Source organism: Galeopterus variegatus, unplaced genomic scaffold (genome assembly GCF_000696425.1).
Source record: "Galeopterus variegatus unplaced genomic scaffold, G_variegatus-3.0.2 Scaffold4212, whole genome shotgun sequence".
Taxonomy (NCBI): Eukaryota; Metazoa; Chordata; class Mammalia; order Dermoptera; family Cynocephalidae; genus Galeopterus; species Galeopterus variegatus.
Genome location: NW_007730323.1, coordinates 189,784 through 198,682, shown reverse-complemented (window position 1 = coordinate 198,682; position 8,899 = coordinate 189,784). Strand labels below are relative to the sequence as shown.

General features: G+C 43.6%; 1 long non-coding RNA gene across 1 annotated transcript; it reads left to right on the top strand.

The window, feature by feature from the left end:
• The first annotated feature begins 333 nt into the window (after positions 1–333).
• LOC103602599 lies at positions 334–8,193 on the top strand. The gene is made up of 2 exons (XR_551545.1): positions 334–478; positions 7,797–8,193. It is a non-coding gene; the product is annotated as an uncharacterized LOC103602599 (long non-coding RNA).
• The last annotated feature ends 706 nt before the right edge of the window (positions 8,194–8,899 follow it).

Below are 8,899 nucleotides of genomic sequence, written 5' to 3'. Positions count from 1 at the left end.
GGGTGACTCACATGGGTGACAAGTGAGGTAGTCAGTCAGTCATCTGGGTGTCTGGCTGCACAGATCCAATTCGTGGGTTGTTTGGCATTTTATCACTATCAGCCCATGTAGCCTCAAACTGTGAAGGTAGCTTGTGGGCAGATGAGCTTTCCAGTGGTTCTGCTGAAATAAAGGGTCCCTGGTGACAGGGCAGGGCTGGATCCAGAGCCTGCACTTGGTCCCTGACATACTGCATTATTTCTAAGACTTTCTCCCTCACTTTTCTGCTTAATCTACAAAGAATTCCATGAGTACTAGATTGCAAAGGAAAATTCCAGGAATGTTATCAAACAGTATTTTAGAAAAAAAGAGAACAAGATTGAATGTTTTACGGTCAGTTTAGTTATCCTTTATCCTTTTCTTTTTTCCAGACTTCAGTATTGATGCTCCACCATCCTTTAAACCAGCTAAGAAGTATTCTGATGTTTCAGGTCTTCTTGTGAGTATAATTATATCTCTATATCTCATAACATTAAATTGAAAAGAAGATTTCACAGTAATCTCTATTTATTTATTATTTTTTTGACCAACCTTCCTTAAAGTTTAATATTATTTTTTTAGATTTTAATACCAATATTTATTTATTTATTTTTATTATTTTAATTTATCAATATACAATATAGTTGATTTTCATGTCCCTTTACCAATTCCAACCTTTCCTCCCTCCCTCTTCCCNACAATATAGTTGATTTTCATGTCCCTTTACCAATTCCAACCTTTCCTCCCTCCCTCTTCCCTCTTCCCCCTTCCCCACATCAACATCATATCTGTTCACTTGTCTTAAGACAAGATCAAGGAATTGTTGTGATTGTTGTGTCTTCTTTCCCCACCCCCGTTTATTTGTTTGTATATTTATTTATTTATTCATTTATTTTTAGCTCCNTTATCCACTCATCTGATGATGGACATTTGGGCTGGTTCCAACTCTCGGCTATTGTAAATAATGCTGCAGTAAACATGGGAGTACAGATATCCCTTTGACTTGATGATTTCCATTCCTCTGGATATATAACCCGCAGTGGAATAGCTGGGTCATATGGTAGTTCTATCCATAGTTGTTTGAGGAACCTCCATACCATTTTCCATAAAGGCTGCACCATTTTGCAGTCCCACCAACAGTGTATGGGAATTCCTTTTTCTCTGCATCCTCGCCAGCATTTATCATTCTCAGTCTTTTGGATATTAGCTATCCTAACTGGAGTAGGATGGTATCTCAAAGTGGTTTTGATTTGCAAGTAATATCTATTTAAACAGTGTTGACTGCCAGCAACTGCTGGTCCTGTCTGGAACGTGTCTCCTGTGAAGAGGTGATAGGTTTGTGCAGAGGTGTTCATTCATCCAGCAACCTGGGTGTCTGTGTAGGCAGCCTTGGGGGAGTATTGCTCCAGAAAGCAGGAGACCCGAGTTTTACTTCACTTTCCTCTGCTAGTTAACTATATGAAATAACCCCAAAGACACAATTATTTCTTTTTTTACTGCTGAAGTTTTAAAAGTCTGCATTTTAGACGATGAATGTGCTTTTTAAAAAAATATTTAAACTTCTCTAAAGAGGCACTGTGGTAAAGGTAGTGACTTCCAAACTTCCTTGGTGACTTTCTGAGCATCAGAACCCCTTTTCTCAATGAAATCTTTTACAGAATCCAAATATATAAAAGGCCTGGAGCCCACCTCCCCACTATGGTCCCATTTGGGTCTGGTGTCCTGTTCTCCTCCCCACCTCCCACCACAGTGACTCCTCAGTGCTTCTGGGGAACACAGTTTGGAAACCACCAGTGTAGTTTTGTGCTACGTCTGGTCTATTGCCTGAAAATAGTTGCCTCATGTATTTGGCCCATTTTAATAGTTGTTTATGGCAAGACAACTATTCTGGCACCAGTTATTCTGTTATGACCCAAAGTGGAAATCTCTCCATGTGTCATTTTGAGCTTGTGAAAGCCATGATTTATGGCCAGACTTGGGGGATGGTCCCTTAGCTTTATCCTCACCATTTCAGGCAGCTCATCTGCTAGTACAGTGTTTTCACACGTTAGGAGATATATTAGTCCATTTCTGTTGCTTATAACATACCTGAAACTGGGTAGTTTATGGAAAAATGAAATTTATTTCTTATAGTTTGGAAACTGGGAAGTCCACAGTCCAGGGGGCTCATCTGGTGAGAGCCCTCTTCTTAGTGGGAACTCTGCAGAGTCCTGTGGCAACCAGGGTATCACACATGGCAAATGGCTGAGCAAGAGACTGAGCTCCTCATCTGCTCTCCTTTTAAAGCCATCAGAATCACGCCCATTATTCCATGATCAACCCATTCACTAGGGCACCATCCTCAAATCCAATTGCTTCTCAAAGGCTCCACCTTTCAATTACTATAATTATACTTTCCGCTCTCTTAATACTGTTACAATGGAGATTAAGTTTCCAATATATGAACCTTTGGGGACACATTTAACCCATAGCAGAAGACATGAGAATCATTTTGTAAACATTACTGCGGGCCCCTTTATGCCATCAGCAAAGGACTTGTCATGTTATATATTATCTGAAATCTGTACCACTGTATGTAAGAATTAAGAAATTCTGAATACACAAAGGACTCCACCAAATCATTGAAAGACAATCCNATATACCACAGTTTCCTTATCCACTCATCTGATGATGTACATTTGGGCTGGTTCCAACTCTCAGCTATTGTAAATAATGCTGCAATAAACATGGGAGTACAGATATCCCTTTGACTTGATGATTTCCATTCCTCTGGATATATAACCCGCGGTGGAATAGCTGGGTCATATGGTAGTTCTATCCATAGTTGTTTGAGGAACCTCCATACCATTTTCCAAAAAGGCTGCACCATTTTGCAGTCCCACCAATAGTGTAGGAGCATTCCTTTTTCTCTGCATCCTCGCCAGCATTTATCATTCTCAATCTTTTGGATATTAGCTATCCTAACTGGAGTGAGATGGTATCTCAAAGTGGTTTTGATTTGCAAGTAATATCTATTTAAACAGTGTTGACTGCCAGCAACTGCTGGTCCTGTCTGGAACGTGTCTCCTGTGAAGAGGTGATAGGTTTGTGCAGAGGTGTTCATTCATCCAGCAACCTGGGTGTATGTGTAGGCAGCCTTGGGGGAGTATTGCTCCAGAAAGCAGGAGACCCGAGTTTTACTTCACTTTCCTCTGCTAGTTAACTATATGAAATAACCCAAAAGACACAATTATTTCTTTTTTTACTGCTGAAGTTTTAAAAGTCTGCATTTTAGATGATGAATGTGCTTTTTAAATATTTAAACTTCTCTAAAGAGGCACTGTGGTAAAGGTAGTGACTTCCAAACTTCCTTGGTGACTTTCTGAGCATCAGAACCCCTTTTCTCAATGAAATCTTTTACAGAATCCAAATATATAAAAGGCCTGGAGCCCACCCCCCCACTATGGTCCCATTTGGGTCTGGTGTCCTGTTCTCCTCCCCACCAGTGACTCCTCAGTGCTTCTGGGGAACACAGTTTGGAAACCACCAGTGTAGTTTTGTGCTATGTCTGGTCTATTGCCTGAAAATAGTTGCCTCATGTATTTGGCCCATTTTAATAGTTGTTTATGGCAAGACAACTATTCTGGCACCAATTATTCTGTTATGACCCAAAGTGGAAATCTCTCCATGTGTCATTTTGAGCTTGTGAAAGCCACTATTTATGGCCAGACTTGGGGATGGTCCCTTAGCTTTATCCTCACCATTTCAGGCAGCTCATCTGCTAGTACAGTGTTTTCACACGTTAGGAGGTATATTAGTCCATTTCTGTTGCTTGTAACATACCTGAAACTGGGTAATTTATGGAAAAATGAAATTTATTTCTTACAGTTTGGAAGCTGGGAAGTCCACAGTCCAGGGGGCTCATCTGGTGAGAGCCCTCTTCTTAGTGGGAACTCTGCAGAGTCCTGTGGCAACCAGGGTATCACACATGGCAAATGGCTGAGCAAGAGACTGAGCTCCTCATCTGCTCTCCTTTTAAAGCCATCAGAATCACGCCCATTATTCCATGATCAACCCATTCACTAGGGCACCATCCTCAGATCCAATTGCTTCTCAAAGGCTCCACCTTTCAATTACTATAATTATACTTTCCGCTCTCTTAATACTGTTACAATGGAGATTAAGTTTCCAATATATGAACCTTTGGGGGACACATTTAACCCATAGCAGAAGGCATGAGAATCATTTTGCGAACATTACTGCGGGCCCCTTTATGCCATCAGCAAAGGACTTGTCATGTTATATATTATCTGAAATCTGTACCACTGTGTGTAAGAATTAAGAAATTCTGAATACACAAAGGACTCCACCAAATCATTGAAAGACAATCCTATAGCAAAATCGGCAAAAAGGCCTAGAGCCCACCTCCCCACTGTGGACCCATTTGAATCTGGTCCTATTTGGATCTGGTCCTCCATTCTCCTATGAACAGACAATTAAAAGAGAAGAAATACACATGACCAATAAGGAGATATTCAACTTCGCTGGTAATTAGGAAAAAGCCTCATCGAAAAGGAAAGACATTAAAATGTTTGATTATATATTTTGGCACCAACACAGGGAAATGGATATCCTCATACCTTGCTGTTTTGAGGTGAGAATGTGCACTGCTGCAGCTTCTTTGGAGGACAATTTGGCACTATCTCTTGAGACAAAAAAGCAAAAGTCCATGACCCAGCAACTTGCCTTCTGTGCAGCTACCTACAGAAATAGTGTGCACGAGGAACTTCATACAGAAATACTTATGCGAGACTCTGTGTGTTAGCAGAGTGTTGGCAGCAATATAAAGATCTATCACTAGTGTTTTCATACTATTCTGTGAGTTACATGCATATGTAACAATGTGAATAATCTTCCAACATACCTTGCTGACTGAAAGATGCAAAACAGTATAAACAGCATGGTGCCAAGTACATAAAAATCAACACACTCACACAAAAAATATTGGGTAATTTCTCTGGTGTGTTTTTATATGTATGTAAGGGTATACATTCGAAAAGTCTGGAAGGGTGTCCACCCACCAGTGGTTTCCTCAGGGCAAGGCAGAGGACTTCTGGATGGTAGATAGTGGTAAAGGGGGACCTGAGTCTTATCTGTAATGTTTGCTTTTAATTTTTTTTAAGAGGAGAATATGGTTCACCTGTTATTTGTATAATTTAAAGCTACATTAATTAAAAAGTGAAGCCCAACTCAGGTTTACACTGAGACTCCTGTTCCCAGCAGGCTTGAGTCTTATCTGTAATGTTTGCTTTTAATTTTTTTTAAGAGGAGAATATGGTTCACCTGTTATTTGTATAATTTAAAGTTACATTAATTAAAAAGTGAAGCCCAACTCAGGTTTACACTGAGACTCCTGTTCCCAGCAGGCCACGTGACTGTTTCCTCTGCTTGGGCATGGCAGGAAGGCATGCAGGGTCATACCTGTGTTCAGTCCTGGTGAGATGGGGGAGCCAGGAGCACTGCCTGTCAGCCTGTAGCAAGGGGGACCTAAAGCTGTTTGCTGACTGCCATATGGGACGACTTGTTTCATTCAGGCTCAAGGGATGGAATCCAGAGAAGGGTGGACTGTAGGAGTGACATTCTCTACTTGTTCAGCCCTGGGGTATCACTTGGTATCCTCCCTTCTGTTAAAAATACTGGACGCTGGCTCCTAGGTCAGGTCTGGTCTGTTCAAGTTTTTGTTGGTGCCATAGGATCTCTGTGTTCCACATTTTGGGGGGCAGGTTTTGGTGGCTGGCACAGGGATCTGAACGCTTGACTTGGTGTTACCACACTGTGCTCTATCCACATTGATTATTCAGCAGCCCTCTTGGCAGTGAGGTCTGAACTAGGGTGTGCCAGCTCAGCACAGTTTGGTGGGGAGTGAGGCAGCCAGGGACAGGGAGCCAGGCCGAGGCGGGCTCATCCGTGGAGGACAGACGATCCCAACCAGACGCACCTTCCTGCCTCCTGCTCGGAAGCCTCCCCCTGCAGTGAGCTCATCCCCAACTGCCTCATGGCCAGGAGCCCCAAAAGAGACTTGTCACAGTTTTCTAACTAAGCCTTCCCTAATATTACTGTCCTTAGGGGAAATGTGGTACGGAAAGGTCATATCTAGATCAAGCCAAAGGATCAAAGTTTTGTTTTATATAGAGTTTTAATTAATCTTAGCCTTTTAGGAATAATCCCATTTTCCTGACACATAGCAGTTAAATAGGGAGATCTCCGGTGGCAGAACTGAAGACTTTGTAGAGCATGAGAAGCCTGTGACTAATTTTCCTTCAACTTGTTGCTTCTTTACTGTCTTCTTCCCTCCCTTACTGAGTCACAGAATTACTGTTAGTGCGCATGATCAACGCCAGAGGAGACAACCCACCCTTGAGTAATTGGACGTTATCTGTCTGGACTTTAATGGCATCTTTTACAGTTAAAAAGGAGCTCAAAAAGACTCACCCTCATGTTTTCTGCTTCAAAATCTGTAGAAGCCAATCAACTTTGAGGTATATAGTAAGTGAATTATTTTCTCCACTTTGCACATGGGGAAACAGAGACCAGAAAGAGAATTTTGATATGTCTGAGAAACAAGTTCTCTTTTCTATGATGGTTCCGATCATCTGTTTGCTTGTTCATGTGTTCGTTCATTCGTTCATTCATCATTCATTGTACAAACACTGACTGAAGGCCCACTGTGCACTCTGCATTGCATTAGGAGCCAGTCTATCCTGATCAGCAAACCACAGGGTTCCCGCCTTATGGAGCATCACAGCCTAGACCCTGATCAAAGAGTCCCGTAGATAGCAAACTTCAAAGCAACAGAGATAAGCACGCCACAGGAGAGATCTGTGTGCTGTGAGAGTGGAGTCCTGACATCCTGTGGGGATGCAGATGAGGCTTCCCTGAGGGTATGGCTTTGGGGCTGAGTCCTGAAGGATGAGCAGGAGATTCAGCAGGGTGGGTCAGGGGTGGGGCCCCTGCCTATGGAAGGGCAGCTGGGGCATGACAAGAGGGAGGGACTTAGAGTCTGGGGCAGTTGGAACCAGAGAGTGAGAATGTGTGTCTGAGGAGGAGCCTCAGGAGGAAGGAAGACCCAGAGCCTGGGAGCCATGCTGAGGACTTGGGCCTTCGTCCCAAGAACAGGGAGGAGCCATTTTGAGAGGTTTTTATACTGAGGAATGACATGATCAGAATTGCAAGTTGCAAAGATGACCCTGAGCACAGTTGTAGGAGGGTAGTCCCTTCTGGTGGAAGAGCGGGTATGGGTGGTGAGGGAAGACCAGGGAGCCTTGAGAGTGGCATGGGGGGTGGTGAAGAGCTGGAGAGGAGCACATGGAGGCAGATGGAACATAGCAGGGAGGGACATGTACTCAGCATGCACAGAGTCAGTTCCTGCCTTGGGAAACACAGCCCTGGGACATTTGTTGGAAGGAGGCAGGAGTTTGAAGGCAGGGAGGGGTGACCATCTTGAAATTCAGTCTCGGACCTACTGCTGGCAACCCTTCAGGCGCCAACAAGAAGAGTCCTAGAGTCTGATGTGGTTATTCCTCGGCCTCATGTCCACACCCTGAAGTGTTTCCTAAGTCTGGGAAGATTAATGAGTCTGTGCCAAAGTGAGCAATTTAGTGTTCTTGGTGACAGAGTAAGACTAATTAAGATATAGTTCACTTTCAGTAAAATAGAAAAAAAATGTGAAACTTCTACTTAAACTTAAAATATCACCTCCACCAACCTCCTGCCCTTCCCTGTGCCTGTTTCTCACCTAGGCCAACTACACGGACCCCCAGAGCAAGCTGCGGTTCAGCACCATCGAAGAGTTTTCCTACATTCGGAGGCTGCCGTCCGATGTGGTCACCGGCTATCTGGCCCTGAGGAAGGCCACAAGCATCGTTCCCTGAGCCTGAGAGATGAGACGAAGTGGAAAACTGTTTCAAAGGCAGAGTTTGGACTCACAGTTTTGTTTCATGGAAACAAACTCATTCTGCTGTCAATCTGAAAATGCCAGTGTTGTGCCTTGGAAAGAATGTTTGGCTTTAATTTAAAGTTTTTTTCTGTTTTCCCTCCAAGTGTGATATTTCCCGTTGAATTAAGTTACACTTCAGTTGTTGCCTCAAGTAAAGTTATTTGACAAGAAAATACAATAAAATTGTGCTTTTAATTTAATCCAAGTAAATCCCCAAATTTTCGTTTCAGAGTTGTGAAATCTCCTATAATGCATTTAAAGACTCCACAACAGGTCTGGATTGCTCCTGATCCCAGTGACTCCCTTTTTAGAGCATGTTAGTCTTTCTCTTTGATCAGAACACTTGAACGAGGTCCAAAATTGGGTCTGGAGAAGAAATAGCTGAGTAACTCGTCCTGTTCTACTGGGCCCAACCTCACCCTGTGCCTCAGCTCCCAAATCAGCCTCTCCTGGTCTTTGGAAGTGTGGGTACCAACACTCACACTCTTTCTGTCCATGGAGGGCTTTTGTCTTAGTACAAGATGCTGCCTGTTTGGCTACAGCCTGTTCTGGAGAGGTAGTGTTTGCTTCTCCTTTCTACAAGGAGAGGAAGTGTTTCTTTGGCCCAGAAGAGGAGGGTGTGGAGACAAGCCCTGGGCCTCCCTGGACTCTGTTCCCATATTTCTCTGGAAGGACTGAGGAACCAGGTCCTGGTGCTTCAGTGACAGAGCTGCCTCTGCTTTGGGGGATTAGGCATCGAGGTGCCCTTTTCTTTCTGGAAACAAGCCTCCCCCTGCACCCCTCTCCAGGCTTAACGAAAAGAAAACAGAAGCGAGTCAGCTGGGAGAGCGGCCTGCTGGGCAGGTGGCAGCTGCCCGGGACCTGGCTTCCTTTCCTCCGCTGCAGCAGCCCAGTGTCCAGCACCTT